Source organism: Oncorhynchus gorbuscha, unplaced genomic scaffold (assembly GCF_021184085.1).
Source record: "Oncorhynchus gorbuscha isolate QuinsamMale2020 ecotype Even-year unplaced genomic scaffold, OgorEven_v1.0 Un_scaffold_8771, whole genome shotgun sequence".
NCBI lineage: Eukaryota > Metazoa > Chordata > Actinopteri > Salmoniformes > Salmonidae > Oncorhynchus > Oncorhynchus gorbuscha.
The window spans coordinates 1-13,696 of NW_025751873.1; the positions used below are offsets into that span (position 1 = coordinate 1).

A 13,696-nucleotide genomic window follows, 5' to 3' on the forward strand; every position below is an offset into this window, starting at 1 on the left:
GCCTCCTAATTGTCCCTAGAATTTCTAAGCAAACAGCTGGAGGCAGGGCTTTCTCCTATAGAGCTCCATTTTTATGGAACGGTCTGCCTACCCATGTCAGAGACGCAAACTCGGTCTCAACCTTTAAGTCTTTACTGAAGACTCATCTCTTCAGTGGGTCATATGATTGAGTGTAGTCTGGCCCAGGAGTGGGAAGGTGAACGGAAAGGCTCTGGAGCAACCGAACCGCCCTTGCTGTCTCTGCCTGGCCGGTTCCCCTTTTCCACTGGGATTCTCTGCCTCTAACCCTGTTACGGGGGCTGAGTCACTGGCTTGCTGGGGCTCTCTCGTGCCGTCCCTGGGGGAGTGCGTCACCTGGGTGGGTTGATTCACTGTTGTGGTCGGCCTGTCTGGGTTTCCCCCCTTGGGTTGTACCGTGTCGGAGATCTTTGTGGGCTATACTCGGCCTTGTCTCAGGATGGTAAGTTGGTGGTTGAAGATTTCCCTCTAGTGGTGTGGGGGCTGTGCTTTGGCAAAGTGGGTGGGGTTATATCCTTCCTGTTTGGCCCTGTCCGGGGGTGTCCTCCGATGGGGCCACAGTGTCTCCTGACCCCTCCTGTCTCAGCCTCCAGTATTTATGCTGCAGTAGTTTATGTGTCGGGGGCTAGGGTCAGTTTGTTTATCTGGAGTACTTCTCCTGTCCTATTCAGTGTCCTGTGTAAATCTAAGTGTGCGTTCTCTAATTCTCTCCTTCTCTCTTTCTTTCTCTCTCTCTCTGGAGGACCTGAGCCCTAGAACCATGCCCCAGGACTACCTGACATGATGACTCCTTGCTGTCCCCAGTCCACCTGGCCATGCTGCTGCTCCAGTTTCAACTGGCCTGGGCCCTAGGACCATGTCCCAGGACTACCTGACATGAGGACTCCTTGCTGTCCCCAGTCCACCTGGCCATGCTCCTGCTCCAGTTTCAACTGTTCTGCCTTACTATTATTCAACCATGCTGGTCATTTATGAACATTTGAACATCTTGGCCACGTTCTGTTATAATCTCCACCCGGCACAGCCAGAAGAGGACTGGCCACCCCACATATGCTCTCTCTAATTCTCTCTTTCTTTCTCTCTCTCGGAGGACCTGAGCCCTAGGACCGTGCCCCAGGACTACCTGACATGATGGCTCCTTGCTGTCCCCAGTCCACCTGACTGTGCTGCTGCTCCAGTTTCAACTGTTCTGCCTTATTATTATTTGACCATGCTGGTCATTTATGAACATTTGAACATCTTGGTCATGTTCTGTTATAATCTCTACCCGGCACAGCCAGAAGAGGACTGGCCACCCCACATAGCCCGGTTCCTCTCTAGGTTTCTTCCTAGGTTTTGGCCTTTCTAGGGAGTTTTTCCTAGCCACCGTGCTTTTACACCTGCATTGTTTGCTGTTTGGGGTTTTAGGCTGGGTTTCTGTACAGCACTTTGAGATATCAGCTGATGTACGAAGGGCTATATAAATAAATTTGATTTGATTTGATTTGAAAACACATTCTCATATACAGCAATGCCCTGTGGAATAGTTACAGGGGAGAGGGGATGAATGAGCCAATTGGAAGCTGGGGATGATTAGGTGGCCATGATGGTCAGATTGGGAATTTAGTCAGGACACCAGGATTAACACCCCTACTCTTACGATAAGTACCATTGGATCTTTAATGACTATAGAGACTTTAACGTCCCATCCAAGAGACAACACTCTACACAGGGCAATGTCCCCAATCACTGCCCTGGGGCATTGGGGATATTCTTTTTTTGACCAGAGGAAAGAGTGCCTCCTACTGGCCCTCCAACACCACTTCCAGCAGCATCTGGTCTCCCATCCAGGGAACAACCAGGACCAACCCTGCTTAGTTTAGGAGGCAGTGTTAGTCTGTTCCAGTATTACACACTGACTCACCTCCACCCTGGTCCTTGTCCCAGCCAGCCACCCAGCACTGAGTCCCAATGCTGAAGGTGTTGCTTCCCTGGTCCACACAGATAGGCTGGATGTAGTTAGATAACTTGGGTTGGCTGGCCAGTCGGAGGATGGCCACGTTGTTCGCCGTCAAGTTGCTCATGGTGATGTTGATGACTTTAAGGGTTACCTCGTTGGGGTTGGAGCCGTTCTGCTTCAGACGACCCATGATCACGGTCCACTGAGAGGCGTCGGACTGACTGGGACGTGGGAATAGTGAAGTTGGGGAACTTTATAGCTTGGCATTGCAAATACCTTCTATGTAATAGGTCCTTGGTTCAACTTGAGCACCAAGGGATGGAGATCTGACCATATGCATCTGACCAACTCACCCGTTTACATACAAGTGGAGTGTGTTACCTGGAGAAGCACCCAGCATCGCTCATGACATAGTCCTCTGCCACCATTGTTCCCCCGCAGACGTGTGTTCCGTTTGTCTGTAGACTGGCTATCCAGGGCCAGGATCCCCCCGAGGCCAAGCCCCCATCAGGAAGGGAGTTCAAAGAGGCACTGCCACACACCACGGCTGCAGAAACAGGGAGCAGAAGCACTACAGAAGTCAGGGCTGACTTTTGGCTGAGTGTAGATTGAAAGAGAGGGATAAACACTAAAGTTTGGATGTGGTCAAATGCAGATTTACAGATACGTTGGCTAAAGCTACAACAGGAGTAACAGATGGGTTGGCTAAAGCTACAACAGGAGTAACAGATGGGTTGGCTAAAGCTACAACAGGAGTAACAGATGGGTGTGGCTAAAGCTACAACAGGAGTAACAGATGGGTGTGGCTAAAGCTACAACAGGAGTAACAGATGGGTGTGGCTAAAGCTACAACAGGAGTAACAGATGGGTTGGCTAAAGCTACAACAGGAGTAACAGATGGGTTGGCTAAAGCTACAACAGGAGTAACAGATGGGTGTGGCTAAAGCTACAACAGGAGTAACAGATGGGTGTGGCTAAAGCTACAACAGGAGTAACAGATGGGTGTGGCTAAAGCTACAACAGGAGTAACAGATGGGTGTGGCTAAAGCTACAACAGGAGTAACAGATGGGTGTGGCTAAAGCTACAACAGGAGTAACAGATGGGTGTGGCTCCAGGAGGGGGCAGCAATTTTCACAGAAGGAAGTAAATCCACTTACGTTCAGGAGTGGTTTTAGGGGCAATTGTAGTGGTGGTTTTAGGAGTAGTTGTGGTTATGGTGCTAGTGGTGGTCGTATGGGCAGTTGAGGTCATAGTTGTGGTGGTAGGGGAAACTGTGGTGGTAATGGATGGAGCAGTTGTGGTGGTCGTAGAGGCAGCTTTGGTCACAAGGGTAGTTTTGGTTGTAGTTGTGGCCCCAGGGACAGCTTTGGTGGTAGTGGTTGTCGTAGGGGCAGCTGTGGTGGTAGTGGTTGTAGGGGCAGCTTTGGTGGTAGTGGTCGTAGGGGCAGCTGTGGTGGTAGTGGTTGTAGGGACAGCTTTGGTGGTAGTGGTGGTTGTAGGGGCAGCTGTGGTGGTAGTGGTGGTCGTAGGGGCAGCTGTGGTGGTAGTGGTTGTAGGGGCAGTTGTGGTGGTAGTGGTGGTCGTAGGGGCAGCTGTGGTGGTAGTGGTTGTAGGGGCGGCTGTGGTGGTAGTGGTTGTAGGGGCAGCTGTGGTGGTAGTGGTTGTAGGGGCAGTTGTGGTGGTAGTGGTTGTAGGGGCAGCTGTGGTGGTAGTGGTTGTAGGGGCAGTTGTGGTGGTAGTGGTGGTCGTAGGGGCAGTTGTGGTGGTGGCTGGGGCTGGAAGACCATTACAGGAGACACTGAGGTCAGAATCAGTCCCACTGGAGGAGAAGGTGACGTATCCTGGCTGGTCACTGGTGATCTGGGTGTTGATCCAGGTCTGGTACTGAGACACTCTTGCGTACACTCCTGGGAAATTTGCCTGGGCACACCGTTGCCGAAACTCACAACCCCAGACTGGATCCAGCGAATACCCTGTTTGCTCACCATTGGACCTCCCGAGTCCCCCTATCCATCGACAGATTTACAGACACCGAGATTAGATTTTCTTATGAAACATAATGGGTCAGTTTTTCAGTCACCAATTTCAAAAAAGTTTTGGACTAAAAAGTACTTTTAATGGATAATCTGTATTGAAAGTGCTTTCCAATTTAGGACCAGGCTAGGTATAATCTGGGTCTGAGAAACCAGACACAGATTACGAATGTGTCATTAGCCCACATTGTAATAAACAAAGAAGATAACCAAGAGATTTTACCTGACAGGAATCCTTTCCTCCTGCTGATAGACCAGCACAGATCATGTTGTCGGTGATGGAACCAACTCCATAGTTACAGTTACACTGCCTGTTCCCCACTACTGGCACATCCACCTCCTGTAGGGTCTGTGGTGAGGGCAGGGACACTGAGGAGCAACAAAACAGGTATTCCTCAACATACATAATACCTATCAGAATTCTGATCCATCATCAGCAGTACTTAAAGCAAGCTACAACACTCACCTCCACTGCTGATTCTGCCCCAGCCGGTGACCCAGCTAGTAGCCCCATCATGGAAGGAGCTGCCTGGTGCAGCTAGGCAGACTGGCCGAATGAAGTTTGTAAAAGTCACAGCGGAGGAGAGCTTCAGCAGACACATGTCGTTGTCACTGGTACTTCTGGTGTAGTTGGGGTGGAGGATGATCTGAGTGACTGTCCGTGTCACCTCGTTGGGGTTGGAGCCCTGCTGGCTCAGACGACCCATGTAGACCAACAAATTTGATGTACTGATACTGAGAGAATAAATATATAAAAAGGTAACAGTATTGTTTTTTAAAGAGTGGAACAGTTTAGTCTCGATTCGGTTTGACATTCGGGTTAAATGTGTCCCACAATCCTGCAAATCCTCACCTGGAAAAGCAGTGAGCAGCAGTCAGCACCCACTCTTTGTTGATGAGGGATCCCCCACAAAAATGGCTGCCTGAACTGTGAAGACTGGCCTGCCATGGCCAACTCCCTGCAGGAGCATCCTGACCCCCCACGATCCTAGTGTTAAGAGGAGGGGTTCCGCACACTAACAGCGATAGAGAATGATGGGTTATTTGGAAAGTTCGTGTCGAAGAGGTCACATTGGTGTGACAGTGCATGATAAAAGGTTTAAATGTTAAGATTTAGAGAATATCTGTAAGTGGTGAAAAGGACTTACCACTCAGCTGTGAATGAGAGCCTGAAATACAAGACAGAAAGAAAAGGAAATCCCTTAATCCTTCCCTTACTCTCTGTATCCAAACCCTGGCATTTTCACTGGGTACACTTGGTTCTATCTAGAACCTAAAAGGATTTCTTAGCCTGTCCCCACACCAGAACTCTTTGAAGAACCCTTTTGGATTCCAGGTAGAACCCTTCCACAGACAGTTCTATATGGTACCCAAGAGGGTTCTCTCTGGAACCTAAAAGGGTTCTTCAGAGGGTCTGCCATGGGGACAGCCAAAGAACCCTTTTGGAACAATTGTTTTCTAAGAGTGTACATACAGTCCCATACTGATCAGAGTGAACATACTGTCCCATACTGATCAGAGTATACATACTGTCCCATACTGATCAGAGTGAACATACTGTCCCATACTGATCAGAGTGTACATACTGTCCCATACTGATCAGAGTGAACATACTGTCCCATACTGATCAGAGTGTACATACTGTCCCATACTGATCAGAGTGAACATACTGTCCCATACTGATCAGAGTGAACATACTGTCCCATACTGATCAGAGTGTACATACTGTCCCATACTGATCAGAGTGTACATACTGTCCCATACTGATCAGAGTGTACATACTGTCCCATACTGATCAGAGTGAACATACTGTCCCATACTGATCAGAGTATACATACTGTCCCATGCTGATCAGAGTGTACATACTGTCCCGTACTGATCAGAGTGTACATACTGTCCCATACTGATCAGAGTGTACATACTGTCCCATACTGATCAGAGTGTACATACTGTCCCATACTGATCAGAGTGAACATACTGTCCCATACTGATCAGAGTGAACATACTGTCCCATACTGATCAGAGTGTACATACTGTCCCATACTGATCAGAGTGAACATACTGTCCCATACTGATCAGAGTGAACATACTGTCCCATACTGATCAGAGTGAACATACTGTCCCATACTGATCAGAGTGAACATACTGTCCCATACTGATCAGAGTATACATACTGTCCCATACTGATCAGAGTGAACATACTGTCCCATACTGATCAGAGTGAACATACTGTCCCATACTGATCAGAGTGTACGTACTGTCCCATACTGATCAGAGTGAACATACTGTCCCAGAAGCACCTCGGATTAGACAAAGAGCTTCTGGATATCAGGACAGTGATCACTCACCTCGTATTAGACTAAGAGCTTCTGGATATCAGGACAGCGATCACTCACCTCAGATTAGACAAAGAGCTTCTGGATATCAGGACAGTGATCACTCACCTCGTATTAGACAAAGAGCTTCTGGATATCAGGACAGTGATCACTCACCTCGGATTAGACAAGGGTTTTTTCTTCAACAACTTGGACACACAGTATGTACTTCAGGCACCCGACAAGGCCAAAATCCCTGTCATAGCCTAACTAACCGGTGCCCCCGCACATTGTATTGTGTCCTGCCATCCCACCCGCCAACCCCTCTTTTACGCTGCTGCTACTCTCTGTTTATTATCTACGCATAGTCACTTTAACTATGCCTACATATACATATTACCTCAATTAGCCAGACTAACCGGTGCCCCGCACATTGACTCTGTAGCTGTACCCCCTGTATATGGCCTCGCTACTGTTATTTTCACTGTCAATTTATTTCTTTACTTATCTATCGTTTATCAAATACCATTTTTTTAACTTAAAAATTACACAGTTGGTCAGGACTCGTAAGTATGCATTTCATGTTGTACTCAACCTGTTGTATTCGGCACATGTGACATATAAACTTTGATTTGAAGCAAGGATATGCATATTCTTGATACCGTTTGAAAGGAAACAGTTTGAAGTTTGTGTGTGAAATAAATCTAGGATAATATAACACAATAGATCTGGTTAAAGATAATACAAAGAAAAAAACATGCATCTTTGAAATGCAAGAGAAAGGCCACAATGTATTATTGCAGTTTAGGCTCAATTTCGATTTTGGCCACTAGATGGCAGCAGTGTATGTGCAACGTTTTAGACTGATCTAATGAACCATTGTATTCCTGTTCAAAATGTTGTATCAAGTCTGCCCAAATGTGCCTAATTAGTTTAATGATACATTTTCAAGTACATAACTGTGCACTCTTCTCAAACAATAGCATGGTATTCTTTCACTGTGATAGCTACTGTAAATTCGACAGTGCAGTTAGATTAACAAGAATGTAAGTTTTCTTCCCATATCAGACATGTCTATGTTCTGGGAAATGTTCTTGTTACTTACAACGTCATGCTAATCACATTAGTGCACGTTAGCTCAACCGTCCCCGTGGGGGCACACCAATCCCATAGAGGTTTGCTTACCGTATGCTTCCCAGCAAAACAGTTTGCGATATATTATGACGTTTTTGTTTTGGTGTTTGGCATTCTTTTTCGGCACACCAAAAAATGATTGAGGCAAGTCGAAGTTCGGTAGTTGAAGTCTAATGCTCTTTGTTTGGTGACTGGTAAAATGTACCTCCTAGTAGGAGGGAAACATGAACCCACTGGGCACAGATGTCAGATCAATGTCTAGTTTGATTTACTTTGTTGAACTGTCAACTAACGTGAATACAACGTGAAATCAACAAAAACATCACCATGTCATTGGATTAAGGTTCGGTTGGGTGAAAAAAATATGAAATTCCCTTAATGTTGCTTACTTTTTTACATTGATCAACATCACTTTGACAGTTTGAGCTGAAATGACATGAAAACAATGTTGATTCAACCAGTTTTTGCCCAGTGGGAAGTGTTTGCTGTCATTGAATGATAAATGACTAGTTGTCATGCACATTTTTCCACTTGAGAAATACTGCACCCAGGCATCTTAGCTAGATGCTGAATTACTTGACAAAGATCTCCTCGGCTCCAATTTACTCAACTCTTTTGAAAACACATAGGCCTATCTAGAATCTAGAACTAGAATCAATTAGTAGATCGTACTTTTCAGTGCTAGAATCTGAATGTCACCTTTCTTCTTTCCTCAATGTCATCAATTAGTATTTCTGCTTCACTCGATACTTTTGAAAACGCATAGGCCTACCTGTAAACTAGAATCTAGATGTGGGACTTGTTACCTTCTTCTTTCCTCAATGTCATCAATTAGTATTTCTGCTTCACTCGATACTTTTGAAAAACGTATAGGCCTACCTGTAAACTAAAACGCATAGGCCTACCTGTAAACTAGAATCTAGATGTGGGACTTGTTACCTTTCTTCTTTCCTCAATGTCATCAATTAGTATTTCTGCTTCACTCGATACTTTTGAAAACGCATAGGCCTACCTGTAAACTAGAATCTAGATGTGGGACTTGTTACCTTTCTTCTTTCCTCAATGTCATCAATTAGTATTTCTGCTTCACTCGATACTTTTGAAAACGCATAGGCCTACCTGTAAACTAGAATCTAGATGTGGGACTTGTTACCTTTCTTCTTTCCTCAATGTCATCAATTAGTATTTCTGCTTCACTCGATACTTTTGAAAACGCATAGGCCTACCTGTAAACTAGAATCTAGATGTGGGACTTGTTACCTTTCTTCTTTCCTCAATGTCATCAATTAGTATTTCTGCTTCACTCGATACTTTTGAAAACGCATAGGCCTACCTGTAAACTAGAATCTAGATGTGGGACTTGTTACCTTTCTTCTTTCCTCAATGTCATCAATTAGTATTTCTGCTTCACTCGATACTTTTGAAAACGCATAGGCCTACCTGTAAACTAGAATCTAGATGTGGGACTTGTTACCTTTCTTCTTTCCTCAATGTCATCAATTAGTATTTCTGCTTCACTCGATACTTTTGAAAACGCATAGGCCTACCTGTAAACTAGAATCTAGATGTGGGACTTGTTACCTTTCTTCTTTCCTCAATGTCATCAATTAGTATTTCTGCTTCACTCAATACTTTTGAAAACACATACCTGTCCGCATGCAAACGTGGCTAATTAACTAGAAGAACTTGAAAGTTGAGCCTGCTAGGTATGCTTTCCTGTCACCAACTACTTACAGGACAACGGAAACATATCTTCCTACCCAGTAACTCTTATATTTCTCAGAAATCGCTCCAACATTTCCTGGTTGCAAAAATTCTTGTAGTTCACCTTATTTCAGTTTATTTGACAAAACAAGCAGACAATGTGTGGAGAATCATTGTACCATCTAAACTGCTGTGAATAGCTTTTCCATAACCATAACCCAAACTATAATATTTTCAGCGGTTTGATGTTGGTGTATAAACCCGAAAGTAAAAGACTCCAAAACGCTTCTTAGACCTACTTTCAAAGAGAATGAGATATATATAACTCAGATTTCTATGTGAATTTGTTCGGAGTCGCCCAAGAAGTGACATATTGCAGTTTTAAATCGATTTGAGTTCAGTTAATTCATTCAGTCCAAATTTCTTTTTTTATACAAGTTGAAATGAACTTAGTGGCGAACTTCTTTAAACCAGGTGAGTATAAATGGAGAACGATACATTGAGAATTGTATTTACTTACCGTTTGACAGGAATGTCACCATTATGGTCACCACGCAAAGAGTGCTGAGGAAGGCCATGCTTTCTTGTTGGTACCCTGGAGTCAATCTTCCTTCCTAAGCATCCCTCTCTTCTGTTGTCTTTTCTCAGCTCCTCCCTTCCACACACCACATTACCTGCTAGTTACACACGTGATAAGTCTCTTACATACCTTTCCTTAAACAAAATCCCCACTTCCTTCTAAGCATGCATAACTAATGCTGTAATCTAATCCTAGCTCTTTGGTTTCCATTACAGAGTTAGAATGTTGGCACTATTTTTATCACATCATTGACAACTTAGAATCATTTTACTTCTGTGATTTAGTTGTAATTTTACAACTTTATCTTATAAATGTTACGTGTAGATGTTAACAGTGCTATCTTTCATTGCCCGACAACAAAGCAGTGCATGAAATTGTGAAGGAGAGAGCGAGTTCCTGTGTCTGGAATTCTTTATGATCATGAGACTAAAATCAACACACCAAATACTTACTGTGAGTTTCCCATGTCTAGGAGCACTGACTAAGTGTTCCATGTCTAGGAGCACTGACTAAGTTTTCCATGTCTAGGAGCACTGACTAAGTTTTCCATGTCTAGGAGCACTGACTAAGTTTTGCCACCGAGGCACAAGACAAGAACCTACACTAAACCCTAATCCTAACCCTTACCTTAGAACCCCCTAAAGTCGACGTCTGGGCCTCCATGATAATCTAATAAACACCTGTTAGTTTAAACTAGACAGATCTGGATGTTCGTATTGGATGAGTCTCATTCCGCCGATGCCTCACTTCCTCATCTGCTGTGGAAGGTGACAGAGCGAGAGCGGTGGTTGTCAGACCATGAGACATCCTGAAAATTGGTCTTCTCACAAAATCGCCTGTAGCGTCGGAGCGGTTTGATCTGTGACCCCCAACAAGCATCTTGGGACTAGTCTGAAGTCGGTACAGACGATTTGCCAACTTCTGTCTGTAGCCTCTAAACAGTTTGGGTGACACACTAATATGACCCCTCTGTGGAAAGGAACACGCACAGGGCTTAGACTATTATGGGTTAACTGTTTTAAATGTCAACTTCAATTGGATGATGTCATCGTTGGGTCATCGTTGGGTTGTCCAAAGCATACTTCTTATCAAAAACCCAAACACAACAGGGTGTGGAATGGCAGTCCGTAAGCAAGATTTTTTATTGTATTTTTCACGAAGTTAATTATGATAGTGATCTCTCTTCCTCCTGCTGTTTTACAAAAAGGTATATGACACTCAAATAAATAAAGCTCTGTATCCTCATTCCAGGCATCACAGGCTAGTAGGGATTTTTTCCCTTTACCAGTTGAAAGTATACATAAATACAAGATATTATTTTTATTACAAGTTTGATTTATTTTATGAATTAAAATATGCAATGAGGCACACCATTCTTAAATGTGTGATAATTTGCATATGACGAGAATCTGTTTTTCAACAAATTGCTTCAAGGAAGAATGTTTTTGTTTTTTGTTTCATTGTGATGAGACTCCATGGTCAGACTTTTACAGATCAGTTTATCTAAATATTGTCATTTCATGGAATTATTTAAAAAACACTATTCACTATGTATGACGGATACACATTTAGCATTTATTTACCGTACAATGACACTTAAAATCAAAACAACACAAGATATAAAAGAAAAGCCTCTGTAAAAGTCTGACTATAAGACCTGGGAACCTGTGTGTGGAATAAAGAGAATCTACGTCCTTTGAAGACTGAGAAAAATGAATTGGCGCACAGGGAACATGTCATTTTGAGAAAGAGAGGCTAATGCAATGCAAATGTACTTTCCATAAATATGACCATGTCACATTAAATTAACTCTTATTCATATATCACTTCTGAACTGAAAAATACACATAAAATATACCTTTTATAAATACATTAGCACGTTTAATACATTTGCAATAGAGCATATGCTTTGAATACTGGTCTGTTGGACAAATATGCAGTTTTGGGTAAATTCTCATGCTCAATTTGTCACATACAAGGATTTTGTACGGCAGTTGAAATGTGCAGAACATGAATCAGCTCCATATGTACGGCCCTTTGAGTTGTCAATGTAGCTTTTGCCCGTGAAGACAGTTTTGGGGCATCACGACCATATTACAGAGTTCAGACATTCATTTGCATTCTGGGTTCCTCCGTGATACATTCTTTTGACAGCGTTAACATTGACATCCTCAAATGTACAGATTCCATTTTCTGTGCAACCTCTATGAAAAAAATGAATGGCCTCTAAGGTTCTGGTGACAAGGTGATTTTTCTATGGGTAGCTGGTACCAGCACCAATGCACAAACTCTATCCCCGAGCTGGAGTGAATCCTTCTTGTGCCATCTAAGATACATTAATGTCTATGATGACATCTCATCCTCCTTCAGCATCTCTGCTCTGGTTCGGGTCTGGCATCTGTAACCCTCCTTCAGCATCTCTGCTATGTCTAATTCATGTGAGCATCTGTGTTCCTCCTTCGTTATCTCTAAGCAGGTCTGGGCCCATATTCCAGTTTCTCCTCTAAAGTACTCCCTTGTTCTGCCTGGGCCCATCTGTATCCCTCCTTCAGCATCTCCCTGCAGGTCTGTCTATATCTGTTTCCTTCAGCATCTCTTGATATGTCTGGTTCTATATCTGTTTCCTCCTTCAGCATCTCTGCTGTGTCTGGGTCTATATCTGTGTCCTCCTTCAGCATCTCTGCTGTGTCTGGGTCTATATCTGTGTCATCATCCTCCTTCAGCATCTCTGCTATGTCTGGTTCTATATCTGTTTCCTCCTTCAGCATCTCTGCTATGTCTGGTTCTATATCTGTTTCCTCCTTCAGCATCTCTGCTATGTCTGGGTCTATATCTGTGTCCTCCTTCAGCATCTCTGCTATGTCTGGTTCTATATCTGTGCATCATCCTCCTTCAGCATCTCTGCTATGTCTGGTTCTATATCTGTGCATCATCCTCCTTCAGCATCTCTGCTATGTCTGGTTCTATATCTGTTTCCTCCTTCAGCATCTCTGCTATGTCTGGTTCTATATCTGTTTCTTCCTTCAGCATCTCTGCTATGTCTGGGTCTATATCTGTATCCTCCTTTAGCATCTCTGCTATGTCTGGTTCTATATCTGTTTCCTCCTTCAGCATCTCTGCTATGTCTGGGTCTATATCCGTGTCCTTCTTCAGCATCTCTGCTATGTCTGGGTCTATATCTGTGTCCTCCTTCAGCATCTCTGCTATGTCTGGATCTATATCTGTGTCCTCCTTCAGCATCTCTGCTATGTCTGGGTCTATATCTGTTTCCTCCTTCAGCATCTCTGCTATGTCTGGGTCTATATCTGTGTCCTCCTTCAGCATCTCTGCTATGTCTGGGTCTATATCTGTATCCTCCTTCAGCATCTCTGCTATGTTTGGGTCTATATCTGTATCCTCCTTCAGCATCTCTGCTATGTCTGGGTCTATATCTGTATCCTCCTTCAGCATCTCTGCTATGTCTGGGTCTATATCTGTTTCCTCCTTCAGCATCTCTGCTATGTCTGGTTCTATATCTGTATCCTCCTTCAGCATCTCTGCTATGTCTGGTTCTATATCTGTATCCTCCTTCAGCATCTCTGCTATGTCTGGGTCTATATCTGTTTCCTCCTTCAGCATCTCTGCTATGTCTGCGTCTATATCTGTTTCCTCCTTCAGCATCTCTGATGTGTCTGGTTCTATATCTGTGTCCTCCTTCAGCATCTCTGCTGTGTCTGGTTCTATATCTGTGTCCTCCTTCAGCATCTCTGCTGTGTCTGGGTCTATATCTGTGCATCATCCTCCTTCAGCATCTCTGCTATGTCTGGTTCTATATCTGTTTCCTCCTTCAGCATCTCTGCTATGTCTGGGTCTATATCTGTGTCCTCCTTCAGCATCTCTGCTATGTCTGGTTCTATATCTGTGCATCATCCTCCTTCAGCATTTCTGCTATGTCTGGTTCTATATCTGTTTCCTCCTTCAGCATCTCTGCTA

The 13,696-nt window shown here is 44.0% G+C and overlaps 1 pseudogene; it reads right to left on the reverse strand.

Annotated features, from left to right (window-relative positions):
- Positions 1–1,602: 1,602 nt before the first annotated feature.
- Positions 1,603–9,757, reverse strand: LOC124030009 (annotated as a pseudogene).
- Between the last annotated feature and the right edge of the window lie 3,939 nt (positions 9,758–13,696).